The sequence below is a fragment of the Malaya genurostris genome, chromosome 3 (genome assembly GCF_030247185.1).
Source record: "Malaya genurostris strain Urasoe2022 chromosome 3, Malgen_1.1, whole genome shotgun sequence".
NCBI classification, from domain to species: Eukaryota; Metazoa; Arthropoda; class Insecta; order Diptera; family Culicidae; genus Malaya; species Malaya genurostris.
In genome coordinates, this window is record NC_080572.1 from 272342681 (window position 1) to 272360318 (window position 17638).

Below are 17638 nucleotides of genomic sequence, written 5' to 3' on the forward strand. Positions count from 1 at the left end.
TATATCTCTTTATTCGGGATGTCGTAGTTATAATGGAATATCAATCAAGAATGAGTTGTTTGAACAGATGGAACCAACGGTAACAAATTGGCCTGTAAACTGGTGTAACTCAAGGTGATAAACTTTACGTGCTATGACAAATTGAAGTATCAGAGTGTTATTTAATTTAATAAACCTTCCCCCGGTTTTGATTACAGTTCCAGGAATACGCACTTGGCACTTTAAAACTTTGAACACTTATTGACGTAGGACTACGCCTTTCTTTACTATGCTCACCTGGGTGCATTTTCAAAATATCACTACACGAAAGTGTAACGAAATTACTCCAGATTTGATTTCTTAACAACTTTTTCCATGTTTGAGTATTTTCTTTAATTCTTTCACGAAACAAATCAAAGAAGGTGTAAGATTGAGTAAGATTAAATAGTGAAAAAATAGGTCCAAATACGACCGAAATTCAACCGGATCTATAAATAGACCCTGTGGCACGTTTGCTAACTTCAGTCTATGATAGTCCATGAACGGAGACACATCGAGTGCTCTGGACTTCATCTACGTCAAGACAATGGAACTACACCCGGCATTATTCAACTGGTGCTTCAATCAATGTACAAAATCAGCCGTACCAGTGGCTCTAAATATTGTCTAAAGAACTATTAAGATTACTTCTTTGCAAATCATAGGCAAGAATCGTCAGTTTTATGCAAATCTAGAATAATTTGTTTAGCTTTGTGCACTTTTCGAAGTGCGAAATTCGCACCAAACGAGCGCAAATAAAGTTAGCTAGCATTTGACTGTATCGCATAATATTGTAGAGAATTCCACAATGTGGTCCTTGCGAAAGCCAGAAATGAATCTTGAAAAGAAACTTGATATTTTCTTTCACTGAAATATGCAAATCCTAAAAAAAATAATCGACATCAAAATTCTATATGTTGCTGTTTTTGTGGCCGTTGGGTCCGCCCATTTGTAAAAAAAGCTACAAACGAAATCACGTAAAAACAAAGCTTGGTACCAGTTTGGAATCAATAGGCACTGTGAGTAGATGTGTTGGGGGTCGTTCGCAAAACTTCAAATAAAAGCGATTGTGCCATTCAGCTGCTGGTCGTTTGCATCGGAGAAAAAGAAAAAGGAAAAGTGGACAACAATGGGGAACATTATACGAAATCAGCCGTCCCATTGGCTCTAAGTGTTATCTAAAGAACTATTAAGATAACTTCTTAGAAGTAATTCCTTGGATGCACTTGATGTCATTATGAACATCACGCCACCAACATTTAGTTAAAAAAATAAGTTTTTTTCACTATAGTGATCACTTCACTATGCGTGATACTGGTAAAAGGAAAAATCAAGCGGAGTGACATGTAAGTGAAGTAAATGTGAAAGTGAAAGTGATACCGGTAATAAGGGCCAGTTGTTCCACTTTTAGCCAAAATGAGTTCAATTGTACCCACTTTAGAGTAACATTGAACGAGCGTGCATAAATCAGTCTGATGAGTCTTTGTTTTCCTGTTAAATAGGGAATTTCTTTGTTTTTCATATCATTTCCTAGAGAACGATGGAGCGGCAATCATGCTATTAAATTGTACGATTGGTATGAATTCCAAAGCGCAATTTCCTAAGCACCCATTATTAGTTAATCAAAAGGAAACCTTATTATACAAAAGAGTAGTTCCTCAACATCAAAACAAAGGAACGATTATATTCACTATATCGGAAATAATTCAACCGGTTGAGATTTCTAATGACTATGGCTTTTGGAACGAGAAACTGGCAACGACGAGAACAATACTCGCGATTAAACGCGAATCTGGTTATTGTACTTCCTAGGCCACATTGCACCGCATCAAGCAACTGAACTTTCATTATTTTTATTATATGTTTAAATTTTACCGCCTGTACAATGTTGTTTGGCTCCGTTTCCAACTCTTGACCGTTCAATTGTTCATAGATCTTTCTTATTTTTTTTGTCAAACTGCGCTGCTGATTCGGAGCTAATGTTTTGTTTCGATTTACCAGTTATCTCCAGGCTACCAGTTTGAACACACCGTGTTTATTAAATGCTTTAGTGCAACTGACATGACCTAAGCTGATAACTCAACTCAAGATTATTTGGTACGTCGGTTTTTTGTTGTTGTTGGATTCAACATTTCTTATTTATTTCTGTACAACTATTATTTGAAGTTTTTTTGGAATCTAGTTTCAAAGCCATTGAATTAAAATTCGGATCAATCTTGCTTCTTATATCGAGTTTGCAAATACTTCAGTTGCGTAGTACTAATTCTACTCAATTTTATGAATTTGGTTCGGTTTCAGACTACTAACGACATTAGTAATGACCAGGCCCGTACCCAGGATTTCGTTTCGGAAGGGGCCCTCAGATAAAAAAATAATGTTACTGAAAATTGCTAATTCTCGGTGTGTTTTCCACCGGCGTTGTTAACACACACTTCAAACTTTTCCACTTTTATTCAAATAAAATTTGTGAAATTCACAAAACGAAATTCACATAAATTTCTCATAAATAAATAACGGTTTGAGCATAAAGAATATTACGAGGAAGCCAAATCAGGTGAACGAGGATGATTCCCAAATAATTGACACCTGAACCGTTGATTTCAACCATGGTAACGATGCGGAAGTGCTTCATGTAAGGCCATTTCACAGCGATTTCGGTCTTCAATCGCTTCATTAATGCACGCTAATACTAGCTTTTTCTTTAATTTGAGGTAGTCCTCCAAAAGTATACTATGTCGATCCCAGAAAACCGACATTGTGATCTTTCCACCCCATTGAGAGGCCCTTCGAGGCACTCGTGCAGACTTTAGTGTATTGTCGGGTAATCATTCTGTTCTATTCAGTCATAATAATGGCTTGAACCAAACATGTACTCGAAATGCGCTTGCGTTCGTCCCCTATCTCACGGTGTAATCTACAGGATCAACAGCCCTAAAAATTTTTAAAACTCTTTTTTCGTTTCTGTTTCTGATTTCTCGCGATGCTCATTTTCCTTCCAAATTAGATACAAGTTTTCGTTTCGATAAGATACGTCATCGTGCTAATTTTGATCAGTGTAACTCACAAACAAGTAACGCTTCGTAACGTAAATAACTCATAAAAAGTAACGCCTATAGCTAACAAGAAAGTAACGCATGTAACGATTCGTAACGCCTATAAGTAACGCATCGTAACACTTGTAACTCACAAACGAGTGCGCTTCGTAACGCCCAACACTTGAAAAAAGTAACGTATGTAACGCTTTGTAACGACTATAACTTACACAGAAGTAGCGCATGTTATGCTTCGTAACACCCAAAACTTGAAAAAAGTAACGCATGTAATGCTTGTAGCTTATCTTTTCGTTACGCCCAACACTTGAAAAAAGTAACGTATGTAACGCTTCGTAACGACTATATAACTTATAAAAAGTAACGCTTCGTAACGCCACTAGCACACAAAAAAGTAACGCATGTAACGATTCGTAACGCCTATAACTTACAAAAAAGTAACGCATGAAACGCTTCGTAACGTTTATAACTTACTTAAAAAGTAACGCTTGTAACTCTTCGTAACACCCAAAACTTAAAGTGACTCATGCAATGCTTGTAGCTTACAAGTGATTGACACTTGTAACGCTTCGTAACGTCATAACTCACAGAAAAGCAACGCATGTAATGCTTCGTAACGGCTATAACTTACACAGAAGTAACGCATGTTACGGTTCGTAATGCCTTTAACTTACAAAAAAGTAACGTTTTGTAACGCATCTGATTCACAAAAAGTAACGCATGTAACTCTTCGTAACGCCCAAAACTTGAAAACAGTAACGCTTCATAACGCCCAAAACTTGAAAAAAGTAACTTATGTAATGCTTGTAGCTTACGAATCAGTAACGCTTGTAACGCTTCGTAACGGCTATAACTTACACAGAAGTAACGCATGTTGCACTTCGTAATGCCTTTAACTTACAAAAAAGTAACGTTGCGTAGCGCCTATGATTAACTAAAAACGTGACTCATGTAATGCTTGTAACCTATAGCTTACCAAAAATTAACGCATGTAACTCTTCGTAACGCCCAAAACTTAACGAAAGTAACACATGTAATGTTTGTAGCTTACAAATCAGTAACGCTTGTAACGTTTCGCAACGGCTATAATTTACACAGAAGTAACGCATGTTACGCTTCGTAATGCCTTTAACTTACAAAAAAGTAACGCTTCGTAACGCTCCACAACGCCTATAACTTACTAAAAAGTAACGCCCCGTAACGCCTATGATTCACGAAAAAGTAAGGCATGTAAAGCTTCGTAACGCCGGAAAACGGCTGTCTCAGTCTTATAATACAAACGAATGTTGTTTACTGTCCGACGTTTCGGCCTTTGGTGTAGGCCTTTTTCAAGAAAAATTGGGAAATTTTATTGTGTTACATTGACAAAAACATAAAGCGTTGAACAAATAATATAATATAAAAACTTACTAAAGTCTATCGTTTATAGTCAAAATGTCGATGCCTGACGCTACGTTGTCTGGTTAATTTTAGAACATGCTTTAAGATACGACGCAAACAAATGGTCATTTACATAAAAACTGAACCAAAAATTACTCGAAACAACTCTTACTATTGACTACATAACAAATATTTTGTTTGCATAAATTACGTACAGTGTCACAACTACTTAATTTAACGACTATTCTGATGGTGATCAAAAAACAATGAGCTTAATAACGTTATTAAGTATTATTTGTTCAACGCTTTATGTTTTTGTCAATGTAACGCAATAAAATTTTCCAGTTTTCCTTGTAAAAGGTCTACACCAAAGGCCGAAACGTCGGACAGTAAACAACATTCGTCTGTATTATAAGACTGAGACAGCCGTTTTCCAGTTTTCCACGATTATTACACGAGTCGAAATCAAGTATAGCCTTCGTAACGCCTATAACTTACAGAAAAGTAACGCATGTAACTCTTCGTAACGTCTATAACTTCTTTAAAAGTAACGCATCCTAATTCGTTTTCCTCAAGAATCTAACCCTTATAGCGGTTTTTAACATTAATAATTTCCACAAAACAAGTCATATGATTTGTAACCTTATAATTATGAAAATTGTCGTACGCAAAGCTTTCTAGCTTCTTTAACTTAACGTAACGATAATCACGATAAATTCGAGTGAAACGCTTCGTTAAATGGAACATTCTTTTTCCCATATTGGGGACGGGTATAGCGTGATGGGCAAGTCGATGCCTTTTACGCAACCCGCGTGGGTTCGATTCCCAACCTTTTTCCATAGTACCTTAACTCAGGCGTTGACTCAAATATGCCCCAAAAAAACTTCATACGTTATGAATACTTATAGCTTCAAAAACTAAACTACTATTTCGTGTATATTTTATGTATTACTTTTATTATTGTCATTTATTTTACCCCGGTTTCATCCTCCATTTTATGTGGACACTGTTTCTGCTTCGTTTCCTCGGTGTAGTTTACAGGCTCAATAGCCCCATCATATTTCTCAAACTTACTTTCGCTTCGGTTTCTGATTTTTGGGAGGACCCCCCCCCCCCCCCTCTGGGTACGTGACTGGACTAATGACTGATTTTAACTCTGAATTTATCTTACCGTTGGCGTAGGTGAAAACCGATTGTTTAACTTGCATGGATTTTTTTTGTCAGGTCGACTTTGTCTATGCCAACTCATGAACATAAACTATTCCATACAATTCGTTTAATGTGTTGAAAATGAAACACTCGCCAACCAGTTGTTTACATGTCAATGTCGAAGCTACAATATTTTCCAATTGGCTCGAACAGCATCTGCTGGTAGTGCGAATGCGGGGGATGCAAATAGGTAAACACGATATGCGTGACCGTAGAAATTACCAGCAACCACGAAAAAAAACACCAACCATTGCACGAGCAAATTTCGGACTGAACTTTTTCAATGGTGGGTTTTTTTATTTCGCTAAAAGTTTAGACACAAACACAGTTCAGACTAGCCAATAATAGCGAAGCTGGCTCATTGAGCAGTGCGATAAACAGTTTATTTTGGTTTTTGTTTTGTTGAACATTGGCCTAGTGGTAGTTGTCCTCCAGTTGGTTGGTTGTGTTCGGTCGATAACAGGTGGAAGGAGAAATTCCACTTGATACATATTTGTGCAATCAGTCTACGATAAAAAAACGAAACGCTTGCGTGGGTAAAACCTGTAGAGCTTATTGCAGCACTCGTTTTGTGTGGCTGGTGATGGCTTCGCTTCGTTCCAAGCATCGAATCACCCCGACAGCCGTGATCGTCTAGTGGTTAGGACCCTACGTTGTGGCCGTAGTAACCCAGGTTCGAATCCTGGTCACGGCAATGCCTGCTCGCAGGCATTGTCACGGAAGGGGTGTAATTTTTTTTTCGGCGTTGAATTATTCAACCGAATGTTTCAAGCGTTGAATGACTAAATAACTAACACAATCTGATTCAGAGAGAAAATGTATAATTCGATTGGGTGTCAACTATTATCAGTATTTGCTTCATCACAATGTTAGATACAGCATACCGAACCTTCCGAACCAGCCGTAATGAAAAATGAATGACGGCAGGCGTTCAATTTTGTACAACAGGCAGACATTCGAAACCCGGCCCCCGGTGGCGCTCGCTTGCGGAATTTGGGTACGAGTCATTCAGTCGTTCTTCCATTTTCGAAATAGGGCCCTCAAAACAAATCCGTTCGGGAAAATGGAAACATGCAGGCACGCAGGAAATCGAAAAACGATCAGTTTCCCACAAAATCTTTCAATAGTCATAAACCGGAGGGTTGTTGTGGAATATAGATTTGAGCTTTATTCCAGACTCCAGGCTCGTACCGGGATTCGAAGAGCTATAAATGTATCTAGAAATGAAGCACTCCAGTTGCACATGGAATATCAAAGGGGTATTGGGCTATTGGAAAGTTATTCAATTTACGTATGGTGAAACGCTTCTACTCTAACGCAGATATGGTTGCCATCGGATTAGTAAAAAAAGCTATTTTGTTTGTGACTATTGTATTGTTTGAAATTCTCAAACTAGTCGATTGTTGGTTCGATAAAACAAATGCCGTTGCAGATCTGAAAAATCACATATCCCAGCCATTATATTTTATTTCTTATTCCGATATGCTCGGCTTTAGATAGCATACTTCCTGGAGCAATCCGTTCGTTGACTTTTAGTTTTACGCATGGATAGTTTCTGAACGAGGTCTTTCTCGCACATGAGAAAATGTTGATTGCCTATTTCTTTTCTCTAAATACGTTTATTCCATAGGCAATATACATAAGTTTTTCTTCGCCGTGGTATAATATTTTGGTAATCATTAGTTAATCTAAACGCTGTTTTTATCAAGCGATTTGCTATTATAAATTACATTAAATAAAATACATTCATTTTGTACATGATCTTATAACTATTTCAGGTTTGTTTGTATCAGTTCATCACTTTCATTCAATATCATATAGTTGGCTATTGGTTGAACTAATGGAAGAGAAAACAGACTAACATAAAATAAAATTTAAATTGGAACTCCAATGGATTTAATGAAATGATAAAGAAGTTTCATGTAAGGAACGTCACGACAAGCAAGAATGTCGCGAACTGGGACATTGGATAGTCTATCTTGAGTACGCAGGGAATTTATTAGTTGAGATCTGACATCACGATACTCCGCGCATATTCAAACGACATGATCAATATCGCGATAACCTTCGCCTCAAGCACAATGATTAGTTTCGGAAAGTCCAATTCGAAGGAGATGTGCATCTAACGTGTAGTGATTGGACATGAGTCTGAACATCACACGAATGAAGTCCCTACCCACATCCAGTCCCCTGAACCATGCCTTTGTCGATAGTTTCGGAATAATTGAGTGCATCCACCGACCCAGATCATCTTTCTCCCAAGAAGCTTGTCAGCTGGCAAGTGTTCTTTGGCGAAACGTGCTATAGAATTCGTTGAAACCAATCAGTCTCTTATAAAATTCACCCTCAATAGCACCACGTTTGGCTAAAATATCGGCTCTTTCATTGCCTGGAATGGAGCAATGAGCCGTGACCCAAACTATTGTGATTTGATAATTATTGTTCAATATGTCGTTCAGGCACTGTTTTATTTTGCCCAAAAAAAACGGTTAATTTTTGCCAGCAGCTTTTGAACGAATGGCTTTAATTGCACTCAGACTATCTGTGAAGAGAAAATAATGGTTTGGAGATAATGTGATGATTACACTCAAACTATAATGAACTACTGCTAACTCTGCTGTATAAACAGATGCAGGTTCTTGAAACCTAAATAAAGCCGAAACATTATTGTTGAGTCTTCCAAACCCAGTAGCCTCTTCAATTCGTGATCCGTCCGTGAAAAACATTGCCTATTTGAAGAATGGTCATTCCCTATTTGAAGAATGATCATAAAATACTATTTTCAATTTATACTGCAAATCTTCCAAGCTACGAAAATCGATGTAGACTCATTAATCTCGATTTGCTGTCTATTCGCTGGAATACCATCAAAGTTGTTTTCTTTGCGGATTTAATCCAATCCTGGATTGATCTCCTAAAATTGCTGATTTTCGACATCCACCGTCGTAATTTGCGATTAAATTCTTTGCTCCGAGTTCCTCGCGCTAGAACTAACTACGGTTTCATAGAACCAGTCTCCAGTATGTGCCGCTTATTCAACAGTTGCTCTAGAAAGTTCGATCTCCATTTATCTCGCGATACTGTCGAAAACCTATTTTGTAGACTCTTTTCCTGTTAACTTTATAAGTTTTACTATTTTAACCCTTATGCACTCGAATGGGTACCCGGGTACCTTTTCGAATTTCAAAATAAGAAATTTCTGAGTTAGGTTTAAACTAAGATTCTGCAATTCGGTCAATTCCAAGAACTAGTTGGACCATAACTTCTCATGCTTTGACTTTTCATTTTACAGTAAGGGGGGTCGAATGGGGGGGCTCAAATTTTTTTTATTACGTAAACACCCGAATGGGTACCCGGGTACCCACAAATAAAAATGCTTGTAACTAAGGCAAATTCCATCCGATTTGAATTTTTTCAGTACGGGTAAATTCAGAAATTTATCCACTTTTCGATGGCCGTGTATATTGCTGTAGTAGGTTCTTCTGGTTCCCGTTAATCCGGATTTCCGTAGAATGTTCCGACACTTGTGTTTTCCACCATAAATGTCATTTACTAATTTGAAACTTTTCCAAACCAGCTATTTGAGAAAGGCCGTACCAAAATGAACCTTTTGTAGAAAAATGACGTCATCTAAAGGGTAGTTGGCCTATTCTGGACTTACTCTCATAGAACGAAAAAAAGGAAATATAAATGAGAACGAAACTGTTTGGGAAGTAACTTCGTGATGTTTCGAAATGTTTGTTGCCAGAATTAAAAATTGTATTGCGTGCTCCTCGCAATAGGCCTGAAGTACATAATAATTTTCAAACTGAAGATAAGAAAGTGAAGTATATAAGGGAACATACATAAAGTACGTCACGCGTTTAGGGGGGAGAGGTTTCAAAAATACGTGACAATACATGGTGAAAAGATTGAGAAATGCTCGACAAAGGGGGAAAGGAGTGGTAGAAAAATTCAAAATTTTATGTTACGTACATAACGGATGCCCCCTGAAATATATAAACATAACAACTCAGCATAGCACTTGATTTCATATAGCAATTCTTAGATAAGATTACAAAAATACGTGAAATCCGTGTATAAATGCCTCGATGTCGGAACTCATTTAGGATATCCGGGTTCCTGGGAACCAGGAGCACCATGTCCATCTTTATGGGTACCAATCCCAAAGAGCTTAAGTTCCTGAATCCAACAGTGCTAAAATTACTTCAATCGGTTGAAAAATGCTCAACTTACAGCGATTTAAAAAAATGGGTACCCGGGTACCCATTCGGGTGGTTAAAGGTGTTTTTTTTTTCGAGTGCACAACGGTTAATAGCGTTATAAATATACATGACTAGCGTTGATAATCATAGTATAAGATAAGATGATTTTTATGCATCATTTGGATGCATGTAATCTGTTGATACAAAAGATGAGAAGGTTTTATGCCTGTTGGAGAAAGAGAATGAAAGAATCTCAGCTCTAGTGGGCTTTATCCTAAATAAATAAATAAATAATAAATAAAACAATAAATGAATAAACAAATACATAAAATCTATGAAAAAACCTGTTCTAATCCAATGTTGTTTAATGGTTTAATGGTAAAGGAGTGTATCGAAAATAAGCTATCCACATACATTTGTGTTGTAGGCATGTATTTGTGATGTATTTTTTTATGCTCAGATCACAGCATGCTGTGCGTTTGGCTGTCAGCTTTCGTTTGTTCACATGTTTGTGCGGTTGAAATTCTGCGGTTTCAAAATATCGCGTATTGAAAAGAAAGTGAAAATTAAGGTTCTGGACACATAAATAAGTGAGAAGGGTATTACTATGCGAAAATTGGCGGTTTGGAATTCATCATGCCAGTGTTAAAACCATCGTTAATAAGTTTAGGGAATACTATTCTTTGGATGAGCTACCAGGAAGAGGCAGAAAATCCGGTTCTTCCAACCCGAAACTGGACCAGAAAGTGGTATCTCTAATCATGAAGAACAAATCAATGTCAATACGTGATTTGTATGTATGTATGTATGTGTGAAGCCAACATCAGTTCAAGGCATTACCAGTAGATGCAGGTAGACTTACAGTAGATCCGAATTTGATTATTAGATAACTTTCATATTACTGCTGTTAAGAAGGCCAAAATGGGCTTTGAGGACCCGGCGCCTTCCAGCAATAACATCCGGCCATATAATAAAAGAATTCGCTGTACCAGCTTAAACCTGCCTGATGGTTTGTTTGTTAGAAGGGTGCGTCTTACTCATTTCAGACCTTCTGGGGAAAACACAAAGCTTTCCCCTGTGAATCGGGTTGACATTTCACTCCTTCATCCAGTCATTCACTTGTAAGATACCCTGATGCACTCCCATCCCTCTTCCCTTACAATGTACTTGAGCATAGTATTATATAATGTAACATAATACACTTTAATATAATTTCCGGCAGTATAATACAATAAAACACAATATAGTATAAAACGGTGCAAAATCGTATGGTACAGTGTATTATAGTCTACTATAATATTTTATGATGAATATAATAGTATCATAATGTTATGTGACATAATATAGTAAAATATACCATAATATATTATAATATAGTTTGGTCACTATACGACACTGAATATAATAAAATATTATTATGCATAAAATATAAAAATGTAATACATCACAATGCAATATAACACACTTATAATTGTGTATTAAAAAAATGCATTACAATACTATATAAAACAATACCAAACATTGTACCATAATATAGTATAATATAGTAAAATGTAATATTATATAATACCACAAAATATGACGTAATATAATATGATACAATTTAATAATATATATGTAAAGTGAAATGTGTAGTATGGAAATGAAAATGTAGTTAATAATGATAAAGATTATAATAATGGTAACAATAGTAATAATAATAATAATAATAATAATAATAATAATAATAATAATAATACTTAAATACTACAAAATAATATAATATAAAATAATATAGTATAATATATTTTAATTTAATATAATATAATACAATGTCATACAATATAATATATTATAAATCAATATATAAAATAACAGTTAATGTAGAGTGTCAGCTATGCTCTTCTATCTTCGCAATACTGCAGGAAGTAGAATATTTCTCTTCTAATAACAATAATAATATCCACAACTATAAAAATAATATATGTTATTATTATTGATGACAAATTAATAATAATAACAATAAATATAACAATGAAAATAATAATAAAAAACAACATAATATAGTACAATGAATTATATAATAAATAATAGAATGAATAAAATGATATGTTGCGATATGCTATGATATTATATTACTTCAATTTATATGTCATTTCTCATCCTCTCATTCTGCCATCAACGCATTCCATCGACCAATTGTCACCACAGATACACGTGTAGGCATGAAACAGGAACCAGTGAGGACCAAGCTCACCTTGTGACGACCTTGATATTTAGTTAAAATTTACTTTAAAAATGATAACTTATAAGGAAAACAAATTTATATTTTGCGCAGAGGTACGTAGTACTACTCATAATAAAGCCTATAATATAATATAATATAATATAATACAACATAATGCAATACAATATAACATAATATAATAGAATACAATATAATATAATATAATATGATATAATATAATATAATACAATATAATATGATATAATGCAATGCAGTGTAATACCATACAACATAGTATATAATAACATAAAATAGTGTAAGACGATAATATGTGAAATAATATGCTATGATACAATATAACAGTTAATGTCGCAGTGTAAGTTACGCTCTTCTAATAATAATAATAATAATAATAATAATAATAATAATAATAATAATAATAATAATAATAATAATAATAATAATAATAATAACAATAACAACAATAATAATAATAATAATAATAATAATAATAATAATAATAATAATAATAATACATGATGTAATGAACAACAGAATTATATGTAGTAATATACCATGATAAACACTGCACTTTAGGATGGGCTTCAACCTACAAGCCATTTCGCACCCTCTCATTCTGCTACTAACGCAGAAGGCGATAGCACCCAGTCGACGCCGTTCTATTGACCAAATATCATCATAGACGCTCGGGGAGGCATAAGATAGGGACTTGTGAGGACTTAGTTATCTCACCATTTGACGACCTAATCAATGTCAATACGTGATTTGGCCAAAAAAGCAGGAACGAGTGTCGGAATGATCCAGCGTATCAAGAGGCGAAATCACTTGAAGACCTACAAGAAGCATAAAATCTCGAAACAAAGTGTAGAACAGAAGTACGACCCTTGCCCGGAAATTGGTATTCGCGTCTTTTGCAGTGTCCGGATGCATGTGTTTTGATGGACGATGAGACTTATGTAAAGGAGGACTCAAAAACCCTTCCAGGTCAACAATACTTCACTGTCGTCGTTGCGGAGGATGTGAGCGATGCGGACTGGTCGATTTAAGTGGAGAAATTGGAAAACTATAAATGCAGAAATCTAGCGATCTGAGTGTCTCCAGAAGAGATTGCTGCCTTTATATAAGAAGCATAGTACACCTCCACTGTTTTGGCTGCATTTAGCGTCGGCTCACTATACCAAAACCACTCTCAATTGGCTTGCGGAAAAGGGTATACATTTCGTTGAGAAAAATATCAATCCACCAAATTGCCCTCAGCTTCGACCCATCAAACGTTACTGGGCAATCGTGAAGATGGTCTTTAATAAGAATGGTAAGGCAGCTGGGAGCAGAAGTTAAAATAAATTGGGCTCAAGCGTCCAAAAAATGCGATGCAACACTTGTCCGGAACTTGATGAAGAGCGTTCGATCAAAAGTTCGAAAATTCGTGAAGGAATAACTCATCCGGTTTTCATTATGCTCAAGTTTACCCTGGTACAATAAAGGATCAATTTTTATTTTGAATAAAAGATCGTTTTTTATAAAAAATTTGAAAGAAAAAATTGTGGATAGCTTCTTTTCGATACACTCCTTAATGATGTCTTTCTCATATCATATTGCCACACACAAATGTATGGTTTTCTTCAAATATTTAGTTTTGATTTTTGAAATTCGAAAAACTTTGTTCATAAACTAGTTTCGCCGCTTTAAGGGACGGTAATTCCAGAATCAGGAGTCGGATCCGAATGAAATACAGGAATTCCGTATGTGACCACAAAATCTTTTATTTGAATCTAAGTTTGAGAAAACTGAGTGAGATCCGTTTTGGAATATATAACCACTATTTGAACCTAAGTTTGTCAAAACCGGTTCACCCACCTCCGAGAAAACCCAGTGAAATTATTTGTTACACACACATCCTCCGGGCCAATTTTACTAGTCAATTTTCCAAGTGATTGTATAATCTCTCTGTATGAGAAAGGTAAAAATATTCCATTCTGAGTAATGACTATAGAGACAATGACTTTTTGCCTTTCTCTCTAAAAAGATATTAAAATTTCTGGAAAAACCGACTTTCGAATGGAGCCTCGGAGACCCATAGTGTTATATACCATTCGACTCAGTTCGACGAGATCGAAAAACTTTTCAAAGATATTATTACCGCTCAATTTTCTCAGAGATGGCTGAACCAATTTCAACAAACTAAATTGAGAAGTCTCAGAATGTCGATCAAACAATTTTGAGAAGTCCCAGAATGTCGATATTTAAAAAAAAATCCGAAGTGACACTAAATCTCGACGTTTTCGACGACGACCATATTCTAATGGTGATTTTTCAAGATCTATGAAAATTCCACTAAATGGATTAAAAAGAGTTTTTTTGGATTAGCATCACTCTTCTCATACAAATAGGTAACACAAATGTCAAGCACTTGGTTTGAGAAATGATGCCGAGTATGTGACATAAACGCTGCGTCATGCTTTTGTGAACTACTCGAATCAATTTTAATTGATTGGTGTCAAAAATAAGCACAAATCAGTGTCAGAAATTATTTAATAAAATGATATAAAATATTTTCATAAGACCGTTTTGAAAGAAGAGAAAGGCATTATCACATCACTATGTGGATTCGGAGGGATTTTTTAGATTCAAACTGGTTGATTTACATCTCATGCACTATTTCGATCAAACAAATTAAATGAGCGAAATCCTGCGCTCTTGTTACATTTGTATATGAAATTCATACTATATAGGGTAATACTTTTGAACCAGCAACATAAAACATATCTCGTGATTGGATTTTCATTATTATTACTATTATTATTATTATAATTAATCCAGTTGCAAAAATTTCCGATACATTACGAAGCATGGAAGTCCGACGCTTGTGTTTTCAAATAAACTTCAACCCATTGTGACACATCTGAAAATCTGCTGCGCATCAACATCCTGTAAGGCGGTTATGATATCTATGGTGTCGTAATTTTATTTAAATTATGTCCAAATATTTTCTCAATATTACCTCAATTTTGCCTTAATTTTCTCTTATTGTAATTTCTGTTTTGCCTAAATTTTGACATAATTTGTCTTAGAAAGAAATAAACCAGCCATCGGTAGTGATTGAAGAATTGTTGAATGTGAGTCGATTGCTTTTATTGTGACTGCTATTTGATGTTAAGTTGTATTTGAATTGTAAAATGTGTGTAGTTAATAACGAAAATTATGTGTTGTAGGCGCCCGACGATGACTAAAGCATAGTAAGCCGCAACGTTATGCTGAACAAAAAAACGTTAGGAGCAGTGTTTCAATTCTCACCGAAAAAAATCAACATACAGCCATAATTTAACAACGCTATTAAATATTCGCTATTGATTGTTTTTCCTTTCACAAGATAGACTATAAAGATTATACCATGTGCATCCCAAACTACTGAAGCCATAACCTTCCCAGCATACTATTGTGTCTTTGGACGCTTCATACGTAGTTCGCTAACTGCAGTCAACGCAGATGATGATCGTTTCGATTTCGGAGTGAGATGATGGATCCATGTTTCATCCATTGTCACATATTGACACAAAAAAACTGATTCTTATGGTGAAATGTTCGAGCATAAATGTGAACACAATGCATTCTGAAATTCTTTACGGTCTCAGCTGTCTCGAAAATTTTAAATTTACGATTAGATATAATTAGTGTACTTTTTTATGGTTTTTGGAGTAACCACCTGATATGGACGAACAGAACGTTCACTATCAACAGTGTCTGTACGACCACTTTCAAATACAGCAAATCAATAGCCATTGCTGAGGTTGTACAGAATATTTTATCAAAAGTATATTTTTTTCATAAAGAAGCGAAGATAAATTAACGCATGAAATTGTTTTGAATCCATTGTATTGAAAATGACAAAAGTTGCTTTCCTTAAATGACTGTCACTTTTTTCTGGCTAATCTTAATAACATGAAATTTCAAACATAGTCTTTTGAAAGAAGGTAAAAAGCTACTTCATAGACGTCATATAGATTTGACCATCCGTTTGTCAGTCACTCTATTTGCTAGTCGCTGTTTCGCATATTGACGAAATGGCATTTCACACATTAATGATAGTGAAAAAGTCCTGAAAATGTAAAAATCATGATTAAAAAACACGTTAATCACACGCTTTCATTTCATATTTGAAACCATTTCTTATTTGAAGACAGATCATGTTATACCCATCATTACAATGTACATCAGGCTTGCAAAATAACGTAAATATTCACTCTTTTCTGGAAATCATGATTTATTTAGCTCATTTCTACACTCGCAATTATGTTCGTTTAGTATTTAAAAGTATATAAAAGCCATTTATTATGATTAATTATTAATATGACCGGAAGAAATGTTTCATTGGAGATCTGTACTCCAATTTCCTTCCTCGGAAAGGATAAATACAAGTGAAAATATTGTTCAACTGGAAATATCAATTGCATTAAAATCACATATTTTATTCTACATATGGAAGTGCAACGAAGTAGAATCCCAACCTCTGTTTGATATGACTATGCAAAATAATTGCAAGAATAAAGTTTATGTTCACAATCTCATTCCCTTGCAGTGATGCATGCAAGTGGGAGAAACAACCCGGTGCAGTTGAATCGATTTTCTCCTGTACCGTATCGTAACTTTCGTCTAGTTTCCAGCAATTTCCAACAAGCTCGAAGTAAAATTTTCCCATTAATATTGTTTTCACTAGTGAAGTATGCAATTAGCTTCCGACTACATCGAGAACAGTTAACCACCCCCTCCCTCAATAATTCCCGGTAGAAAAGGTTGGCTGTTTCTTCCCGAACACTTCCTGTATCTAACACTCTCCAATGAGTAAACTTGAAAGTGTGTGTCCCATGTCTGGAACGAAAATTCGTTCTTGATAATTTTGCGACGTCAACGACGGTGATGCTTGTCAGAAACTGCGAAGGCGCCATTGAAGGTACTTCGGCAACCGATTCTAATGACTGCATCGTACTCTGTGATGGAGTGGCTAAGCTTAGGGCACTCGACTCTGATGAAATTCAACTTTCCAAAGCACTACTCGAGTGTCAAGGTAGCTCCGGAATCCTAATCCGAAACGCTTCCTAATTGGACGTTCAGGAAAAGTGAACAGAAACACAAAATCCAAGCCGCTTGTTCGAGGTATGGTTCCAAAAGTAAGCTACACCACCGCCCGTTGTAGAAGACGAAAGTTTACACCAGACAAACTCTTATTTTCCATTACCGAACTTGCATTACACATCCGGGTCTGTCCCACTTGCTTCCAGTCTGCTGCGCGCTTGAAGGCAGGGCAAAAAGTGACACTTGCGAACTTTTTGGTATCCTACCTCTCTCTCTCTCCCTGACACACACGGGAAGCTTCGTAAGTCCTCTTGTCTGACTCGAGACACGTCAGGGTACCTGCCGGTGTGTTCGAATAAATAAATGCAAATTTGAATTACCCACAGGCAAGGCAACATGCTAAGCGGTAGGAATTTCCCGTATGTCTAGATGTCAACGTTCAATTTAATGCATCGAACCTGACATGGATTCCCTGTGTT

At 35.8% G+C, this 17638-nt stretch overlaps 1 protein-coding gene and 1 non-coding gene across 2 annotated transcripts in view; both read left to right on the plus strand.

The window, feature by feature from the left end:
* LOC131437353 (calcium uniporter protein, mitochondrial) overlaps positions 1 to 17638 on the plus strand; it is a 394136-nt gene that overhangs the window by 31571 nt on the left and 344927 nt on the right. The gene's annotated exons all lie outside the window — the stretch shown is intronic.
* Trnah-gug (transfer RNA histidin (anticodon GUG)) lies at positions 6280 to 6351 on the plus strand. Its single transcript has one exon. It is a non-coding gene; the product is annotated as a tRNA-His (tRNA).